Source organism: Epinephelus lanceolatus, chromosome 23 (genome assembly GCF_041903045.1).
Source record: "Epinephelus lanceolatus isolate andai-2023 chromosome 23, ASM4190304v1, whole genome shotgun sequence".
NCBI lineage: Eukaryota > Metazoa > Chordata > Actinopteri > Perciformes > Serranidae > Epinephelus > Epinephelus lanceolatus.
The window spans coordinates 17,907,215-17,928,636 of record NC_135756.1 but is presented as its reverse complement, the minus strand read 5'-3'; the positions used below and the strand labels follow the sequence as shown (position 1 = coordinate 17,928,636).

At 39.7% G+C, this 21,422-nt stretch overlaps 1 protein-coding gene across 2 annotated transcripts in view; it reads right to left on the bottom strand.

Annotated features, from left to right (window-relative positions):
* The window catches only part of adipor2 (adiponectin receptor 2), a 41,711-nt gene extending 35,111 nt beyond the window's left edge, over positions 1 to 6,600 (bottom strand). The window contains exon 1 of one of the 2 annotated variants that reach the window (XM_033614942.2): positions 6,451 to 6,600. The gene's annotated coding sequence lies outside the window, so the exon portion shown is untranslated. The remainder of the gene's footprint in view (positions 1 to 6,450) is intronic. The other variant, XM_033614943.2, reaches the window with a different exon arrangement.
* Positions 6,601 to 21,422: the final 14,822 nt, after the last annotated feature.

Sequence of the window (21,422 nt, the reverse complement as noted above, 5' to 3'; positions counted from 1 at the left end):
AAAGTAACAACAGTTTTCACAACCTGATAGTTAACATAAAGACAACAGCTGGGTTTACAGAGCATGTTTAGTCAATTTTAACCAGATGCCACTGTGTGATTTCAAGAAGCCACGTTAACTGACGTGAATACTGAATGCACAGTCAGCAGCACATGCTAAGATGTTAGACAGGGTGCAACAGTCCGTCCAAAAGCCATGAACACATTATGTAAGATATTGTCTTCCTGTGACAACACATATTCGCACATTGCCCTTTAAACAACACAGCGAGGTTGGATGTGGCTCCTGACCTGCTGTCGTGTCTGACTCACCTTTCACTGTACTTGTCAAACATAAAGATCTATACCTTGAAAGGTCAGGTGGGTGTCGTAGTAGTTGGGTGTGTAGGGATATTAAAGGGCGCTTTCGCACCTACCTTGGTCTGGACTTTTGGATTTTCAAGTTTGGGCCAAACCAAATGGCCGGTGTGAAAGCTCCCCCTGCCCACGTTTCGGGCCAAGGCAGGACCTTAACTGAAAAACATGACCTCTTCCTGGCTGATTAATTGTTACTATTTTATTGACTAAAGTGCTATCTATTAACTATTTTTGGCAGGGATTCCAAAAAAACTGTAATAGTCACTTTTGAGTCAAACTCTCCATGTGGTGGTGCAGTTCACTTTACAGTGCTTTCTGCTGCGTGTGTTCCTATGACGGGGAGCTGGTGTATAGGCCTCCCTTTGTATTTGGGGCAGCTTTACAATGATTTAAACCTGCTGTTGGAGACCACATGACTGCTTTTACTGTTCACTGGGAGTATGTAATCGCACTGAGGCCTGCACTTAAATATAACCGCACACACACACACACACACACACACACACACACACACACTCCACCATGATATTACTGAAAACACACCTTTGATTCTCTGTCTCCATGCAGCTACACCTGAAGGCTTGTCAGTGCAAATAATTACAAGTGTTTGCTTTTACCGACTCGCAGCTTCACATGGGTGGGGCATGCTTCATTAGCAAATGAATAAAAGACACTGCAGACTATTTGCAGACCTTTTCAGCATGTTTTCCCATGTCACAACACTCTCCTTGTGGCCTTTTTAACCACATTAACCATCTGACAGCACTGAAAAACAATCTTTCTTCATCTAGAATTGCAATACAACAACACATATCTGGGTAGTCTGTGTAAGTGTGTGTCCCCTTGTTAGCTCCAAGTCCTGGTACAACTGATGTGGCTGCCAGCAGTCTTATGATGGCAACATAAACAAAGAGAACCAGTGTGAAGTGAACCACACACACACTTACACACCATTGTTCTCTCATTCACAGTTTACACAAAAAAGGCAGCCACGTAGCAAAGATACTACCAAGTACACACAAGCTTGACAAATATGGAGGAAGGTGGAAATACTTTAACAGAAAAATATTCCACTATCAGTCCACAAGTATGTAACAGATTACAACTACATGTTCCCGAAACAGGACATTCCTAATTTTATCAGAGGGAAGGAGAAAAATGGCATCACATATTACACATGCATACACAGGTAAAGTTCATGTCAGTTGACATTCAGGTGTCTTGGCCAGAGATGGGCCACTCTGTCACACACATTTTAAACTGTGTCCTGTTCAACACTCTACAAAACCCTAACCAAGCATCCACGGAAACAGTTTAGCAGGCCATGTATACCTCACAACTTGTAAACCCTGCTTTTTTTAAAGCATTAGCTCTCTCAAAATAGCAGGTATTATTTTAGTGAGTATTCCTGAAAAAGTAAATGGTATTCCTTCACAATGACCGGAGCTAAAACATGTCCACAACAAATTTAAAACATGACTTGATTTGCCTTTCAGAGGACAGAGGTGTTCCCACAATCACAGCTTTTATCAGTTATCCACTCTCAACTCTGCACAGTGTGTGAGTAGGGAGGATTTGAAACTGAATCTGATACACAGCTGCTGAAGTTGTCTCTCGAAAGTAGGAATGGGAATCACCAGAGGCCCCACGATACCATACTATCACAACACTTTAGTAATAATACAATACTGTGGTGATTTTAAATGTCTTGCGATATCATACATTGCGACATACTGCAATTTATTACCTTTTTTCAACTGTGCATTATGTCCCCAAAGGAAAAGTCTTACAACATATTTTGTATCTAATGAAATAGCCTAAAGTTTTCTAGATAAAGTTTCTCACTTCAATCATTTTTATTGCAGCAAACAGATTCTTGCCGTCTGTGTATCAATACAATATCGCCACGCAAAATATCCCAATACTACGCTGTATCCATTTTTTCCGCAACCCCTACTCTAAAGTAACTCTTAACCCAACATAACTAAAGCATAGTATCCCTGAACATATCATATTGTCCTGACAAAAGTGCAAATACCCCTGAACACTGACCTCACATTGCTTCAGCTGACACTAAAACTGGTTCAATCCTGCCCAAATGACCACTGAAACAACATTCAAAGAAAAGCCCGTTTCCACTGAAGAAGTTCCTGGTACTATTTGGGGGGCAGGTACTACTACAGGAACGTCCTCTCGCTCGGCCCTCTCAACCGCCGTGTCTCCACTGAGAGAGCGGAGTAGGAGGAAGGTTCCTGTAAAGTTACGGGCTCTGGATGTAACGTAATCATTGCGCGACCATTTACCGGGGCGACGTAGGGACGCCGTTAGCTGATAGCCCTTAGCGGTGTCTGTAATAACTCACTAAATGGCCCGTGAAAAAAAGAATTCCAGCGGATGTCTTAGTTACAACATGATTGAGCTAACTGGAGTAGTTTCATGTCGTATCCGACAACGGGAGGTTTTTAACAGATGACGTCCTGATGTTAGCTTTGCTGCTGCTGTTAGCTCTCCCTGTCAGCGGCAGCCACTGATGCTTTCTAGACATCGTAATTTCCCAAAACTGAATAAATACCACACATAGCAACACAAAACTGCTTTGCTAGCTCAATCATGTTGTAACAAAGATATCCGCTGGAAAGAATAAGAAGAAGCTATATGAACGCGCTAATCCTCGTCTGCTGAGTTTTAAAAATGCCGGCTATTTTGTTGCTTTCTGTTGACATCACATTCCTCCTTGAGTATATCCAATCAGCACCAAGTAATCCCCAAGCCCCAGCCAGGAGTCTTTCGGGGCCGTTCTGAGTACCTACTCCGAGGCAGGGACTTGTTTAGCCCCCGGAAAAGTTCCGGAACTCTGTCCCTCGGGGGTGGTTCCTGCGGTGGAGACACGCACCAACGGCCCCGGCCCCATAAAATTACCCAGAAGTTGCTGCGGTGGAAACGGGCCTTAAATGGTACTGAAACACAAACCATCTGAACACAGAGCAGACTCAGACCACAACAAGGTCAGTGTGCTGTTGGCTCTGCTGGTGAATGCAGTGCAACCAAATGCAGTGGTTTCCACACGCTGGGTGGTAATCCAAAGGTGGGTCACAAGATAAAAATAGGTCCTGTAAATGTTGAGAGAGGCAACCTACAGCTACTGACTATATCAAATGATCAGTGCTTTCTGTCTCTGCAACATGAGGCAGGCTGAATGAAACACAGAGGGGTTAGAGCCCATAAAATATTTTGATAGGCAGCCCCATGATTTGGCTTCAGGCCGAGGTCACCAAGCTCATTTTATCAAGACTGTTGTCAGAATTTCCTAAATGTAAGTGTTCTCTCAGCTTTTAACAAAGATGGAAAATCGGGTGGGCGTCTTTAACAAAGACAGATTGAAGGTTATGTCTTGTATTGCATCTTTAATTAATTTAATTTCACTTCTGTGTTTTCCCAGAAATAATTCCTATTGTTGGGGTAAAGGCAGGACATCCTGTATCACTATGCTTTGGATGAACTTGATGACACTTGTCTGCCTATCTGCTAACTAATTCACTAGCATTTAAATATTTAGAAATTAACATGCGTGTACAAAAGCTTCAGGAGCTCACACACACACATACTATCTCACAGACAGAAACATATTCTGTCTGTTAATGCTGTTTATGCTTAGAAGTGTTAAGTGCTATAAGATGCTTATTGTGCCTATGGACAAAGTAATTAACTGTTGACAGGCTTACTTAGCCGGGCATATTGTTATGTGCATGCACGTTCACTTGGGCAAAGACATAACAACATAAACCAATTAGGAGAAAGGCACATTTTGTTCTTTTTGTTTTGAATACCACACACACAACCGTGATTTGAGAGTTGTGAGGGAAGGAAAGAAAGCTCAGACAGAGACATGAAGAGTAATATAAAAGAAAGAGAGAGGCAGCTACTCTGTCTTATGATCAATCAATTTTTGCACTGACAGTTCTCTACTATTCTTAGAAGCTATGTTTAGCTGCTCTTCTGGCTGGCACACTGTCAAAGACTGACTTCATTATACATTAAATTCTCTCGAGAGTTGTACTTCCAGTAAAAAAACATGACGTACTGCTCAATAGCCATGTCTGGCAGGGTGAGACTCGGTGTGCACATCAGCTCGGGCAATGGAAGTCCTGAATTCATTCTTTGTATAATTGCAAATCAATATCATCCAGCAGGAAATTACTGCAAATGTCCTGGTTAGTTGAATCCGAAGGGTGTGAGACACATCTCAGATAAATGAACTCTGTGTGGTAAACTTGCTGTGGTACTGTGGGTACTGTGCTTTGTGCACAACTAGATGTTCCTATAGAATACAGTTGCTACACATAAAAATGATGCATGGGTCTGCTTTGCATCCCTAAGTGGGTTTTGACACCCAAGTGCATTGACATGCATAACAGCAAGGATGGCTGTGTGTAATTATTTTAACAGCTCACAGTTTAAAGTTTCTTTTTTAAGTTGCATGGGCGCAAACCAGCACTGGGAAATAATGACATTGTGAAACCCCAACGGGTCAAGCCATTGATTAAAAATGCAAAATGGGTTTCAACACAAATACCAGCTAAGACGCCGCTCCATGAAATATCCATGGGCTAATCTCAAGCTAGGGGACAGCTGGGAGTGTTTTTGTACATATAAAGTTTGGGTTCAAGACAAATAGGCTATCAGCTACCCGGACTATGAAATAATTATGAGATGACCTCATGCGCTGTGGGAAACTGAACAGTCAGAGAAACACTGAACAGGGATGGGCATACATGCACTGCTGTATGTGCATTTAGTACTACTAAAAGAAGTGTTGAGTAGCAAAAAAGTAGAACATAGTGTCACCAGCCAAGCAGTTTTTCAATACGGCCGAAAGCATCGTAGTTACATGGTGAAATAGGGACTATCAGGGTGATTAATAATGAAAATGTCCGCCTCTCCTCAGGGCAATTGTTCAGCAAAACTCAATAATATATCAGCATGGCTAAGTGTATCAAAGATGTGTTAAGTCCCCACAGACCTGCGTAAAGTAAACAGCTTCGGATCAAGTCTTCAAGTCAACAATAAGATATCAGTTTACACTGCCTTACATAGGAACATAATGTGTTTATGAAATATTTACTGCACAGTCAAAAGAGAGGGGTGCACAGAAAGCCCTATTGTCTGGAGCTGAAAAGTCACACCAATATGGTAGTGAACCACTGCATGCTGCTACTCAAGTATAAATGATTTGCAGGCATTTTTCTGATTTTACAAAATAACAAACAATTATTTAGAAGGAACATGAACCAAGCTGAGCCAAAACAGGTCTGACAAGTAATTAAATAAATTAGCATTCCCAGCAGCTGCTTGCATCTTCTTGTTAATAAGATAATACAGCCTTTCTCTGACATCCACATGCAAAAGTGGGCAAAAATAGCAGCAAACTGATCCATACTAACCAATGCTCTGAACTCACACACACACACACACAGAGTACAGAGGAGTCAACACTGGCGAGCAAGCAAGACAAAGAAACCCCAAACTCCAGCCAGACTACCTTCTTGTTGACAGCGACCATTCGTACTTCTGACACACACAACAAAAGGAGCAGTTATGTATGTTTAACCTGAAGCTGCTGCGGAGATGTTTCACCTTACATTTACCCCGAGCTGTGTTGTCAAAGGGGAAATAAGAAGAAGGCTGCAGCCCGTCGGCAAGCTATGCTGCTGGTTTGTTTACACCGAGCTAGCGAGCTGGCTACACCGCTAACAAGAGCTGCCACATCCCAAAGAAGCCAGATAACTATTTAACGGAGCTCGGGTTTATTTTGACAGCTTACCACATCGACCTATCAGCCTTTAAATAAACCAGATACTACCTCCGTGTGAGTGATAATGCTTCGTAAAGAGAGAGGCTGGCTAGCAGATTATGCCTCTCTCTGTTGTTTTGACAGCCAGAATTAGCCGGATAGCAAAGCTGCTAGCTGGCAGGTTGTATTCAGAGAGGCGCTAACGTTACGCTAGGAAAGTCCGGGGTGAATTCAACAGTCCGAAACAACACAAAACAACAAAAATAACAAACAATAGTGGTAAATATGAGTTGTATTATTCACCTGGTCCTGGTGTGTGAAGATGAACCCGTCCTCTGTGTAATGTGACACAGTTAGTAGAGTTGCAGACGCTGCTCGGTTCTTCCAGACTCTGAACGGTTACTGTCTGTCGCTAGACCTAACTGGACTCAGCGACGTCGGAGGGAGGTAATCACCGCGTGACGTCTGTCGCATGAGCGAAAGACAGCCAATCAGATCGCTCAACGAAAAAAACGACCAATTACACACAATCAGGAACAGGAAGTCACATTCCAGTAAAATGAGCAACGATTTTGTAGTTTTTAACTACTTTTGCGAATAATATGACAGAGAAGTATGTAAATTTAGTGAATATAGCAACATTTCAAAGGTGAGACATTAATTAATTAATCAGTTCATGAGCTGTGCCACTCTGTAATTAATATCAATGGTGTTCTGGTTGAATAACGAGATGGCTGTCAGTTGGAAACTTGTTTGGCAAGCAACTGCCATGTGGATAATTGAGCAACATTTAGTCACCCATAAACCTACCACCCTAGAGTATAAGACTACTTAATATACAGTATACATATATTTTGGCATTATAAGTTAATGTATATAGTGTTTTGTGATTAAAAGAGTTTTAAGATGTTAAAAACAGGGTTCCCACACATTTTACTGATGAATTTCCACAATATTTCACCCTATTTCCATTACTTTATGTAAGTAGTTTAAAATCGGTATTCTCCCCGAGGCTGTATGTTCTCATTGACTCACAAATAACATCTCACTGTGGAGCCAGGGACTTTATTCAGACCAGTATAATGATGGGAAAGCAAATTATAATGAGAAACTGGCGGAAACCAGGTGAGACCTTTTTTTGGAAATGGCAGGAATGGTTACAGAGTTGGCAAAAGTTGCATCATATGAACAAATCTCTTACAGTTCTAAGTACAGGATGGAGAAATATGTTGCGAAGTGGAGAAGCTACTTGGAGTACATTGCTGGTGTGGCGGTATCTTGAAGGGCATCAGTCGCCATGTGCACGGTCTCCTGTTGTATACTTTCTGAGTGTCTAAGAGCTAATCTGCTGCAGGGAGATCAGAGAAGATTGTTGTACATATTTATGTGGGAGTATAGATTTTTTCCATTTTTTTTATTTTTAAGAGTTACTTACATATTGTCATATTATTCAATAATCATTGTAATGTATTTATTTAATATTATTATTTATTATAATAAATAATTTATTGTTATCTTATTTATTTATTTAATATTATATTTATTATCTATTTAGTATCAATTATATTTATATTATTAGTTTTTTTAGTAATTGTTTCTCTTCTCCCTCTTTTGTATATTCATGTATGTGATTTATTAACCCTTGTTGTCACTGTTAATGTTAGAAAAACAGCAAAAAGTGCATGATAAAAAGGGTAGGCCTATAACAAGCAAACTGCTAGCTCTTGCTATCTTTGCTCCTAAGATAGACGTTCCTGATGCCAACTACCCTATGTGCCAATAGACCAGACCGGCACATAGGGTACCTCGCAAAACATCAAGGCCACACTTGTTTTTGGGGGATAAAAAAATGAAGATCCAATCAAAGGTCATGCAGCGCAGCACTAGATTTTAAATACAACATATTTTGCATAATGTTAGACATGTTTTGGGTATTTTTGGAACATAATTTAAACAATAGCCAAAATAATGTCTATTAAAAACCTTTCCAAAACATTCTATTAATTCCAAACCATTCCCAGGCCTGGAAAACAGCTTTTTGAATTTCATAACTTTTCCAGGAATTTCATGACCATGGGAAATAATGCAAATAATGACATTTAAGAAGTTAAAATTAGCTAATATTTGGGATTTTTGCTTGCTGTATAACTTAAACAATTAATGAATCATTAACATTGTTCATTGTTCTAGCATTAGTTGCCTATACATCAGTAGGGTATGCGGGGGGTGAGCCTATACTCAGGTTTACGGGGGTTTCTGGCCATTAAGTACACCCTATCAGCCAAAAAGCCATTATATAGGACAATATACTCCCTTCCTCTTTGGCAACACACCCAACTCCCTTGACATACACCCACCTCATAAACTTCCACGACACTGCTGTTATACATGTTACTACTGTAATGTCTTCTAAAACAAGAAGTTATTCTGTACCTTTAGTGATAACATTTTTAGTAAAGTTCACGAGTTATTCTTGCAGACAGGTTATAAACCCTCACCACGTGTGACGACCAGCTACACAGCATAAATAAAACACGGGCAGGTGGTGTGACAGTTCAGCTCCAACACCATATCTGAGATAGGAGTATTCGGTGAGATAAAAATGGCATCATACTGAGAATCACACCACCACTGGATCACCTGCTCTGTGCCCTCTCTGCTCCCCAGGCATGGGGTGTACATATCCGTGGGTGGACCATGCCAGAATACACACACACAAACACACACTCAAACACACACCCTGCTATGCTGCAATAACTCTGATTGTGCAAATAGATTTATTGTAATGCAAAGCTCAGCTGGGTGTGTTGCTACTCTCAGCACAGCACAGTTTCATTGGTCTGGTTTATCAGGCTGACAATCCCACTGCATTTAACAAGTGCAAAGAAATTTAAGGGGAGGAGAGGAGTGGAGAAATACCATTTGGGAGAGGTGGCTCCAAAAATGTGGAAAATCTTGCTGCGATTGCTGTGCTAATGCAGCAATCTCTGGAGACACTGTGTTACATCACACACTTGAGTTTATCTCATCAATCTTATCTGATTGGTAAGAATCGTAAAGGTGAGTGTAAAGTTTTATTTCTTTTCACTAAAAGCACAGTATCGCTTAATTTTATTCTACGTACTGTAGCTCATAAAGAGGAATCCGAAAACAAGTTTACAATGTAGAATAAAATATAATTATATAAGTCTGACTGTATTGATTAAGTTCAGAGAAATCTTGATGTGACTGACGAACTCATCCCACACTTCAGTATGTTTTTGGATTCCTGACAGCAGCTCGCATATCTTCACAATATCTTTTACATAACTCATTATTTACTCAACACAGTTTTATTGACTAAGCCAAAGGTTTTCGGCTAATCTGTTGAACTGGCTGGCTGGCAGAGAGTTCATTGACAAAGTCTAACCTCACACTTCATATCATTGATTTATTCTTTACAATATCACTGATGTGTTTTGTACAGTTCTGTGCCAGGGACTGTGCGTACGCAGGCATATATTGCGATGTGATTGTAGCCTCAACTAGTACTGACAGGGTGGTTCAACAGATGTTTCTCTGAAGTCACAGGACAAAGTGCTTCAGAATATGGAATAGATGATTGATTTAAAATGATATGTTCAAGGAATTTGTCTTGGAGAAAGATGGATAACTGTATCATCTGCTGTTCTCATCAGATATGACGACTGGCTGGCCAGATATCGGAGAACAAAATCGTCATATGTCTGTATGTCCCTGATTCAAAACATCAAACTGCATCATCCGTTTATAAAATCAATGTTCTGCTTTATACTTTGAATATGAAAGTTCCTCTGGCTCATTCCGTGTTACACTGATTTCAAATCCTCAATCATATATTGTCTGTTTCTCAGCCAGCCCTTTTTTGGCAGATGATCTGATATGTTTCTAAACATATGGAATTGCTGCTTACCAAAGGGAGACCTTCAGCTCTGCAGCCCCACAGTGAATAACATGCACTGAAACTGGCAGCGTATTGCGGTTTGTTTGCATAACCTTGATTTCTGATTGCACCACATTCACACTGCTAATCCAGCATTTAAATGTTCCTTTGTTGCTTTGTCTGTGTGTATGTGGGAACATATGTGCAAGGCCTTCCTCAGGCAATGTGGCCATGTAGATAAATAGCTGCCGTACAAAGCGCAGCTACAAAACAGACTTAATAACCGTGGGGATATTTTAAAACATGGCTGGACTTAGATAAAGAAATGTAAAGGATTCAATCAGCACAGTTCAGTGTGTCTATAAACTGTGTGTGTACAACGTGTGTTCTGTCCCTTCATATTGCCACCTCGTACTGTGGACACAATAACTGCTGTCTACTTCAAACACATGGAAGAATGAAGACATTCACCAGTATCTGCAGGTATTGTAAATTATGTAAGGCCATATTTTTGGAAACTGTATGTATGTAGTCTATAATGTAATGTTTAAATAATTAAAGATACAAGAAATGTAAATAGCAATAAATAAATATGCCATACATCATTATTATCGTTATTATTATTATTATTATTATTATTATTATTAATAATAAATGTCAGGACTGTTGTGTCCTGTTCTGTCCAGAAATCTGGTAAATATAAAGTAAAAAACACAAATGAATTTAAAAATAAATAAATATGTTTACACAAAAAATAAATAACAATAAATAAATATGCCTTACATTATTGTGGTGTTGTTGTTATTATTATTATTATTATTATTATTAATTATATGACAGGGAATGTTCTGTTCCACTAAAAAAATATTAAAAAGATGATAAATAGTAAGTAAAAAACACATGAATAAATAAATAAATGTTTACAAGTCACTGTTTATAAGTATTTTAAAAAAGGCCCATTTTTTGTTTACTGTATGCAGTCTATATTATAATATTTAAACATATTACAGTATATTACATATTATAATATTTATGTTAAACACCTTTATGTGATGAGCCACGCCCTCCGCAATATTCATTGCTTTATAGAAGCTCAGTTTTAGTAAGTTTTCCAACTTTTGCCAAGAGGGAACTTTAGGTATTGGTCCCTAGATTATGTTCACAGAGTTTCATGCAGATCGGTCAAACTTCCTAGGAAGAGATTGATTTTAAGTGTTTTTCAAAAAATTCAAAATGGCGGAAAATCTATATAACCGGAAGTTAAGGTTTCTTGGGGCAAATTTGTTCCTCATGAGGAGAGGCATCTCTGTGCAAAGTTTCATGTCTCTATGACATAAGGGGCATGAGATATGCCCAATCAAATTTTGCGATTTCAATCGGTTGCTATAGCGCCCCCCCTTTGGCCAGTTGATATAATATTGCTTCATTCGCATCCTCCCATGACCCTCTACCACTGTGCCAAATTTCACATGGATTGACCAAGTCAGTGAGGAGAAAAACATGGAACAGACACACACACACACACACACACACACACACAGAGCTTTCGTCATTATATAGTGAGATAATAAGGAATAATAAGAATATTATTAATAATAATATGTCAGGGAATGTTCTGTTCAGTTAAAATATATATTTCTGGTAAATATATAGTTAAAAAAACATAAATAAATAAATATGTCTCAAGGCACTATTTGCAAATATTTAAAAAAAGGTCCATATTTTATGTTAACTGCATGTACACTGTCTATAATAAAACAAAAATACAAAAAATGTCAATAAGGTAAACATGGGACGCCATAAGCAAGTGGCTGTCACAGTGTACAGGAACATCTGTACTGAGTAAGGGCTGGAAGTCCCAAGGTCACAATGGAGGACATGTCCTAAGGTGGTTGAGAAGGACTGAACTAAGATCCTCTGGGACTTCCAGATCCAGACTGACAAACTGGTGATGTCTAACCACCAGCCAAGCGGACATTGTGTTGATGGACAAACAACAGAAGAAGGCAGCGGTGATAGATGTAGCACTCCCGAATGACAGCAACATCAGGAAGAAGGAAGATGAGAAGCTCCAAAATACCAAAAGCTGAAAGAGGAGCTAGAAAAGATGGGGGGAGTAAAGGCAACAGCGGTGCCAGTGGTAATCAGAGCACTCTGGGCTGTGACCCAAACTGGGAGAGTGGCTCCAGCAGATTCTAGGTACAACATCTGAGGCTTCTGTCCAGGAACAGCTAAGATACTGCGCACAACCCTGGTGTATGTGATTGTGTGTGTTGTTGGGATGCTGGCATCCACTCAGCTTCCACAAGTCACAACAGGTGGACCACACCTGACACCAGCTGTGATTGTGATGTATGTATTTCTTTTTAAACAATGCCAAACAAAGGAGTGTATTCATTACAAACTGTGTGACTTGTATGAAAATGTAAATGTCACCAGGGACTGTTACATGTCTTTACATACAGTAAACAAAATTGAATAAAGCTTAAGACTCAACATACACCTTCTGTAAACACTGTGAAAACTATGGAGCTACAGTGATGACACACATGATCTAACACACACACACATGCACACACATATGCACATACAGGGTGTGACAGAAGAAGACTACATGATGTCAACGGGTTCACACTCCCCACACCTCATTCTCTCAGTCATGGAAAGTTTTACTGGAGTTCTCACACTGAGGAGAACAATGTCTCAGCTGCTAAACATTCAGGTTGAAATCATGCAGTCGGTGCATACTGCACACATTAAATGCTATATTTCTCAAAAACTGACTCTACCTGGTGCGTGTGATGGTTCGGAAATTATGCAAAACTTTTCACGAGGCCCGAGGGAACTGTTTGCGTACCTTCTGGTGTCACTGTTGATTTTAATAAACTTTTTATTTGTTCCTGAATTCCTCAAAGTGGTCTGATGTTGGCGCCATTAATGGATTTCATTTGCAGACGATGATGGTCTATACTTTGCAGTTTGCATGACCTCTTTTTTTGCAACAAAAAGCCCCCTTGATTTACATTCAGTTTGATGAACAGCCACACACTGCAAAATCCATGTCCACTAATTGCAACAGAAACCAGTGTTGCAGATAAATGCCACTATAGGTACGACATGTCCTTTCAGTCAGTTGCTGTGTGCAGCTTTGTGTGATACATGAGAACTATTTGTAGCTTGTCGAATCTCTCCATGTGTGAAATTGCATTAATTAGGATGAATAAAGTGGCGCCAATGTGAGAATTAAACATTCAATTTAGAGCACACAGACTTTACTGAATCTGCAGCACCATCCTGAGAAGGTTAGATATTCTGGTTTGCAGGGACCAAGCGGTCCACTCTGCTCCAGCCACAGCTTGTAGAGAGCATATGGATGAATGAGCTTACAGATAAGTGGCTGAGCGTTTGTGTCTGACTTGGTCTTTGAGCTCTGTGTGTGTTTAAAGGAAGACAGGAGGAGAGAAAACGGAAAAAGACAGAAAGGGAGCAGTCGACAGCTACAGAATATGAATGTATGTACATTGTACGTGTGTGTGTGTGTGTGTGTGTGTGTGTGTGTGTGTGCGTGTGTGTTTGTGTGAGAGAGAGAAAATGAGGTTGTGTCTTCTTCACTTCAGCTAATCCTGATCAGAGAGTTCGCCTACGGATGTCTTAACTACAACAGCTGCTGGCTAATCTACACTCACACACACACATGCACACACAAGATCCCACTGTACAGTTTGCCTCTGGCGTTATGTTCAGCTACAGCGAGTAAAATGATCAAAAGAAGCTTTGTTTCTGTGGCACAGCATCGTGAAATACAGCACTGTACGTTATGTCAAAAATACAGCTGCATCCCAGTGACATCATCACCTATGTTTACGCGTGGACTTGAGTCACATGACTTGGACTCAAGTCTTGACTCAAACAGCAATGACTTTTGACTTCACTTGGACTTGAGCCTTTCGAGTTGAAAATACTTTATACCTTCCCCCAAAGAATAAAAGGTATGATATTTTAAGAGTGTGCCAAGAGTCCCAGACAACATTTGGATGTGCGGCCTATGTGGGTAATTAATGGGTTGAAAAATGGGCCCCATATCGGACTGTCCATGGGTTCCATATCGGCCCCATGCCAATAGCCCACATCCATGACTGTACCCAAGTGGGCCCCACATGGGTTATGCTAAGGCTACCTGGGTACCAAGTGGGTATGGGCCCAAAATGGGCATCTTATCTTGGGCCTACTTGAGTAAACCCTCACATGTGGGCAATCTGAATGGGGCCAATATGGAACCCATGAACAGTCACATATAGGCCCATTTTTCAGTCCATGAACTACCCACATGGGCCCCACAAACAAATGTTGGCTGACTGTTCCCTTCCCTTCTGAATCAAACAACACTAACAACAACACTATTCATTCCTAGCAAGTCGGCACTTGGTTACCCAGAACTAATTTGTTTATACAAATCTGCCTGCATCCATTCAAGTTGCAGAAGAGAACTATGACGAACTAACGTTTTGTTACTGAGCGCCAGCTGGAAAAAACAACACAAAAACTATGCAGGGTTAAAAACAAAACAAAACAAACATGTAGGTCAAAATTACAGATGGAGACGTGTCAACTTCTACCTTAATTTGGCATTTAAAGTTGCACAAATGTGATGTCTTCTGCTCTAATGAACCACTCAGAGCTGGTAGATGGTGGTAACAGCCAGGTTTATTCACCTCATGGAAAATCCTTCCTTGAAAATTACTCTGTTTACAGATCTTTAAGAAACAAATTGTATAGATCCCAGTGGGAGAATGATTTAGCTTCCAAAATCATTTATCACGATTGGCAGTCCATTCTTCAAAGAGTTAATTTCTTCTAAATTTGTGCCAGACATGTCCTCCTACAATTCAAGGTCTTGCTCCACCTTCATATCCAAGGAAAAGTTGACCAAGATTTATCCAGGGACAGATCCCTTTTGCAACAGATGCAGAACAGTAACAGGATCCCTCATTCATACTCTCTGGACTTGCCCAAATCTTAATAATTATTGGACACTGACATTTAAAACATTTTCTGTGGTTTTTGGAGTCAAATCTACCCCTTCCCCACTAATTGCAATTTTCGGAGAAGTTCCAGAGAACATACCTCTTCCTAGACACTATTCAAATGCTATTGTCTTTGCCTCCTTAATTGCTAGACACCTTATACTTACTAAGTGGAAGCAGGAGGCGTCACCCACACATGTCCAGTGGGCTGGTGATCTTATGAGTTTCTACATAGAAAATAAGGTTCGACAGGTAAATGTTACAGGACATGGCAACCATTTCTGGCATATATGAAATCACTAAAACTGTGATGTTTCATAATTGATTCTTCCTTCGAGCAAATTAAAATGTAGATTGGCTGTACGTGACTGTGACTGATGTATACATCTATTTGTGTGAATGCGTCTGTATACTTATGTTTACATTTTGATTTACTGTATGTTGCTGTCTGTTTATGTATGTCTGAAGAGTTTACACATGTATGTGTACTGTCATTTTAGTTTTATACAACTTTTTTTCTTTTTTATCCTGGGGTTGGGGTATAAAAATGGACAACATGCAAGTTTTTGTATTTTGGTATTCCACTCTGGATATATTACAGCCGTTATGTTGTTGAAAACAAGCAAAATAAATTTTTTAAAAAAGAAACAAATTGTACAATAAAAGAATTAAGTGAAACAGTGATCATATAGTGAATTTTAAATTTGTAAAAAATAAAATGGCTAATGCTGCCTGTCTCTGTCAAAATTACAGTGAACAAACAAAAAGAGTTGAAACCAAAGAGGTTTTATATACTGAACTGTTACCCTTTTTTGTGTTTGTGTGTGTGTGTGTGTGTGTGTGTGTGTGTGTATGTATGTATTTCACTTTTACAAAATCATTCATATCTTAATATTGCATTTAAAAACACCAGATGGAAACCAACCACAGAAAAACATTATAACTCCCTGTTTAGCGTTTTACAACACATAATGGAGCGACAGTAAGGGGGCAATCACACAGAAATGAGATGCTAGAGACGCAGATGCTTCAAAGACGCTTGAAACGCTGGAAGCGCTTACTCATTGCGTGCTAGCTACTGGCGTCTGACGCTCAAAAAGTTGAAAATATTTTAACTTTTCAGTGTCTACGCACGTCTAAAAATGCGCATCTACAAAAACGCGCGCCTAAAAAGACACCGGAAAAACAGCCGTCTAAAAAGACACTTGAACGCCGGTAAGATGCGCCGTATCATAGGAAAACAATGATTTTACTGGCGTCGCATTTCTGGCATTTCATCTCGGTGTGATCGCTCCCTAAAACGTAACTTACCTGAGATAAATGGGGTTAAGCGACCTCGTGTGGTAAACCCACGCATGCTCGATCTGGAAAGATAGCATTATGCTAATGTTAGCTAACAGCACACAGACAATGTTTAATGGTGGCAAAAATCATTAAAACGTCCAAATGATGATAAACAATGAATATACAAACAGATGAATCCAGCTCAATTTCTACAAGGGCCATTTTGAGTTACTTTATATTTGTCAGTTACCTTCTAGAAAATCCTCCATAGCTCTGAAAATTACCCACAATCCTTCACTATTTACTACACGCAGATACTGAGTTTTGACAGCAGGTGGCACTGTCGCTCCCTTAATTGAATATAATCTGAATTTAAAGCACAGTGGCAATTTAAACAGCGCGGATATATCTTAGACACAAAATAAACAGAAAAAGGGCACATATAATGTTACTTATCACATTTAGTTGGATTTAACCCACAGTTATAAACTATGTGACACAAAGAACTGTAAAGCAAGGCTAATATTAGCATAGGTAGCAAGCTAACACTTAGCTAGTGTTAGCTAACAGCTAGGTAACTTTTTAACAAGCCTGTTTGACAATAAATACTTTTTTTTAAAAAAAGTCATGACTTTTGTAAATTTAATACATTATCACTCTGGTACTACAGTTGCATTACATTTGGGACTTGACACATACTTGTGATACGATGACTTGGTCCCACCTCAGCCTTGCACTAAAAATGACGTCTTCTTATAGAGAACAACATGCTCTGCATAACTGAGTGTCTTGTCTTTTTATTTGTCTATTCTAATGTTGTTGTTTTTTCCCCCTGCTGGACACAAGATGTAACAGCCACACATATTAAGTACATATTAATATTTGGTAAGAACTTCTGTGTTGATATGACGTATCATATAGGTGTGGATTGCTAGAAAAGGAACAGAAACATGAGTCACAACCGAGACGTTACACAAACCAAGTGGTATAGGAACTGTGGTATGTTGACATGGCCACTACACAAGAGAAGCAGGAACCAGAGCTTCCTCCTCCCCTCCTCCAACATATGGAGAGAACAGGTTGTAGAGGAATTACTGCACATTGCTCAGTGCCAAAAACTGCACAGAAATGAGAAAAGATGTTAAGATAATTTGAATAAGCCAGTCCTGCAGTAAAGCGGTTCAACTGCAAGAAGAGCAATTTGTGGCACTAAGCAGGTTTGGCTTCATAATTACACAGCTGGCAGCCAAACACTAAGACGTCCTGCAGGTAAGAACCAGAGGGTCAGATCAACCTTAAACACTGTACTGATGTTCCAGGCCAGTTTGTGTGCAGATGTGCAGAAGTACTTTTTGGTCTTTTCAAGAGACCCGCGGCTACGTGTTTCTCCTCTCTGCTGCTTAGCTGAGAGCAGAGTCAAAGCTGTAGAGAGGAAGATAAGGCAAATGTTTATAATGAAGTCTGAGCTGCAGGACAAGTTCCAGGTCACCAAACACCTGAGGAGACAGAAGTCAAAACTCCAAGGTGATAGTTTTCTCATTAATAAGTTTCCCTTAAGAGCTCTGGCTCAAACCAGGAAAAAAAACTAGAATTACTGCCTTGTGGTTGTATGCCTTTGTGAACCAGTTACAGTTTATATCCATGTCTGTCCAGACTCATATGTTGCCATGACAACTGACAATGTTTTAAACATGGATGTTTCTGCAAACAAGCTACAAATTCTAAAACATGGATGCTTTACACACACCTTAAAGCTGGCAGCACAGAAGATCTATACAATCAGCACAGTTTCAAGGTGGACACCCAAGATTAGTATCACCAATTCAGTAGCTATGGCGCTGAATAATGGCCAGATTGTTAGAATTAACACATACACTCTTCTAGTTAAAGCCAAAACCTTCACTTCAAGCGGACATTTGTGCCAAATTTGAGGAAATTCCCTCAAGGCATTCCTGAGAAATTGCATCATAAGAATGGAACGGATGGGAGGTCACAGTTACATGGACATTTGACCACCAAATTCTAAGCAGTTCATTGCTGAGTCTAAGTGGACGTTTGTGCCAAATTTGAGAAAAATTCTTTCAGGACATTTTTGAGATGTCATGTACCAGGAATGAGGTGGACACAGGGCCAATGTAATTTTGAACTTGAACCATCAAATTCTTAACAGTTCATCAGTGAGTCCAGGTGGACATTTGTGCCAAATTTGATTTTTACAACTTAATGATTTTATGAACGAGTTCTGTTTTATATTCACTCTGTCTCTCTTCATGTGAAGCACTCAGTGCTTATAATACCCTCATTGCAAAGTACTTTGAGCTGCATTTTTTGTACAAGTGCTATATAAATAAAGTTTACTCTCATTATTATTAATTTCCTCAAAGTGCACTTTACATGTAGTGTTCACAAGAATTGAATGGGTGTGACATCACAGTGACCTTAACCTTTGACCACCAAATTCTGAGCAGTTCAATGGTGAGTCCAATTTGACGTTTGTGCTAAATTTAAGGAAATTCCCTTAAAATGTTATTAGATATTGTGTTCACAAGAATTAGATGGATGTGAGGTCACAGTGACCTTGACCTTTAACCATCAAATTCTAAGCAGTTTATCGTTGAATGAAATCATACATTAGTGCCAAATCTGAAAAAAATCCCTCGAGACATTCTTGAAATAGCTCATTCTTGTGAATGAAAGAGACTTGAGGTCACAGTGACATTGACCTTTGACCATCAAATTCTAAGTAGTTCAGTAGTTCAGTAAAGTAGTTCGTTGAGTCCAATTGAACCTTTATGTCAGTTTTAAAGAAGGTCCCTCATGGCGTTCTTGAGATATTGCTTTCATGAGAATGAGACAGATGGACAACGTGAAATCATAATGCATGGCTGTCGCTGGAGGCGTAAAAATGCAAGAACTGATAAAGGGATCTTGCTACCACAAAAAAAGTTTTCTGAAGTAATGGTGTTGCTTTAACTGAATTTGTTTGTCTCAGTGAACGCTGTCAAATGTACAAGACTGATTTAAGGCACAAAAGCTGCAGAAAGACTGATGGTAAAGTCAGTAAAACTCCCTGATGTCAGAGCCAACCATGCAGCCACAACAGCGCCACATTCATACTAAACAAGAACAGACTTACAAAGACAAGAAAACAAACATAAGCTCAGAGCAAGAAAAGGCCTTATGAGAGAAAGATAACCTGACTTAAAGAAGGATTAGAGCCACTTTCCCTGGTCTGATCCTCAGCAAACACACACATGCACATGTACACACACTTGACACGACACATGCCTAAACCATCAATGTAGAATTAATAGTGATGCTGTAGTGTGTGTAGGAATAATCAGCAGCAGTTTTGTCTGTGATGAGAAAGAACACAAACAATCCTCCACCAGGTGGGGAGGATTACACAGACAGAGAGACAGTACTACTGGTTGGACATGCTGCTCTGATCAGTGACCTAATCCAATTAGACCTGAGCGGCTAAAACTAATGGGATTATTAGTTATTAGGTCACTGTACAGACCTGCTGGGCTATGACTGTGCACTTGACATCCAGTGCTTACAGTTGTTTAAGATAGTTTAGCAAAGCTGCTGGTGCATTTTATAGACTCACAGAGAAGAGGTGAAGTCACACAGCTCGTGCCATACCAAAAAGAGTCACAGCATAGAGAGTCAAACGCAGCCTGGCATGCACGGAGCAGACGAGGAGTTGAGGAGGGGACAAGCTGTTGGTCCATCTGATGGGAACAAAGGTCTCGAGAAGGCGTGAGAAGATAAGGATGGAATCAAAGAGAATGAAAGCAAGAAAGCAGAAATGACCATGATAAATCACATCCTTAGGAAAACTGCAAACAACTTTACAAACACTTACTTTTTTATGTGCTAAAATATTACATACATATACTCAGTGTAATGTAGGATTTCTGCTCATATCAGGACTGTAATATTGATTAATGGATGCAGAGGAGATTTTTCACTCACACTCATTAATCATGAGTAATGGGTTTGAGGATTGTCTGCCAAAGGATTTCAGTGTAGATCTAGAGATGAACATTAAGTGTATCTTTAATTCTGCACCTGAGGCACATGACTCTCATTGTCTCGAAATAGAAATGCTAATTGGTAAATGGACTACACTTGTACAGCGCCGTCCTAGTCTTCTGACCACACGTCACATTCACCCATTGGCTGCCAAACAAGGTGCCACCGGCTACGCAGCTTAAACATTCACACGCACACATTAGCACAGCCATCAGGAGCAATTTGGGATACTTCAACACGTGGACTGGAGGAGCCGAGGATCAAACCGTCAGTCTTTAATTAGTCCAAGTCCTGCTTTACCTTCTGAGACACAGCCACCCTAAATGTTAAAGATATACTATGTGGGATTTTCCTAAAAAACGATTTTAAGAATCATACAGGAGTAATTCCTCTAAATCAGTGGTACAGCCACGGGGTCCAGATCTCTACTTAGTCATTAGTTCAAGAGCTTTATATAAAGGTAGCGACCAGGTGCCAGACCATAAGCAGCAGGCATCCAAGAGACACAGCGCTGAAAAAAAAGTATAGCGAGGTGAAATGACAAACAAAAGTGAATCCGGGGTTGGCTTGTACTTTCCCTTTTAGCCGACAATCCTGCATAGTGTACCTTTAATCTTCAACTAAGAATCTGTAAAAGGTTTGAACAACTTACCATTCTTTTTGCATTATTTGTTTGCATACGGAAAATTGTGCTTATGTGATAACATTTAGACGACTGGACAAATTATTCATATTCTTCCAGGATGAATGAATTTTTGCCACCTAAAATATCATATAATTTCAAACATCTATTGTAGTTTTCTGCAGATAGTTCAATAGAGTTTGTGTTAGGCGATGAGTTAATTCAGAGCCCGTGCCACACTAACAAAAGACAAAACATTTTTGATGATTGGAACAGAGAGTTTTAGCTTAATAATGCAGATTTTTGGTGCAGTGTCACATATTTTTTTGCAAAATTTTGTAATTTTATGTAGTGAGATGATGGCATTTTGAAGCCATTTAGCAAACTCCGCTGGGCTTTGATT